This window comes from Octopus bimaculoides, chromosome 10, assembly GCF_001194135.2.
Source record: "Octopus bimaculoides isolate UCB-OBI-ISO-001 chromosome 10, ASM119413v2, whole genome shotgun sequence".
In the NCBI taxonomy this organism is placed as follows: domain Eukaryota; kingdom Metazoa; phylum Mollusca; class Cephalopoda; order Octopoda; family Octopodidae; genus Octopus; species Octopus bimaculoides.
This window is the reverse complement of record NC_068990.1, coordinates 41,656,801-41,657,858: the sequence shown is the minus strand read 5'-3', so window position 1 is coordinate 41,657,858 and position 1,058 is coordinate 41,656,801.

The window sequence follows — 1,058 nt, the reverse complement described above, 5'->3', positions numbered from 1 at the left end:
GATGATGATAATGATAATGATGACGATGACGATGACGATGATGATGATGATGATGATGATGATGATGATGATGATGATGATGATGACGACGGTAATGAGGATGATCATGATACTGATGACAATAATCAAGATGGCAATGTGGACAATAATAATAATAATGATAATAATTGCAACACCAACAACAACAACAACAGTAACAGTAATAGTAGTAGTAGTAGTAGTAGTAGTAGTAGTAGTAGTAATAGTGATAATCCAGAAGTAGCAGTATAGAAGGATGTCATAACAAGAAAATATGCAGCCAAAACAACAACAACAACAACAACAACAACAACAACAACGACTGCAAGAACAACAACAAGTACAAATTGCAACTACAAGAAAAAATGCAGCCACAGTAGCAACAACAATGACAACAACAACAAAACCAACACCAAAAACTGATAACAATAAAAAGAAAATGTCAGAAAAACTAATGGTCGGACGAATCCATGTTTTAATGGAGACAGGTGGACAGTCTGGTGACCAGAGCTGACTGGAATTATCAACTGGAAAGATAGGAAGAGATAGAAAATGGACACAAACACACACACACACACACACACGCACATATACACACACTCTCTCACACACGTACACATCCATACACGATGTATATGCATATGCATGTACATATATATATATATATTACATGCATTTATATGGACGGGTGTATGTATGTATTTATTTATGTATTATGTATGAGCGTATGCGTATGTATGTGTGTATGTATGTATGTGTGTGTGTAGTCAGAAAAACCAATGGTTGTCATATTGTCCTTCCGTCCGATGGACATTATAATGGACAGTTTGATTGTTTTGTGTGTGACCGTGTATGCATGTATGTGTGTGTGTGTATATATATATTTATATGTGTATGCATGTATATATATTTATATTTATATATATATATATATTTATATATATACACACACACAAATATATGCTGCTTAATTTTATATTCTTATGCTCCTCTCTTTTCCTTTAAATATGTGTGCATATTATATACATACGTATATATAT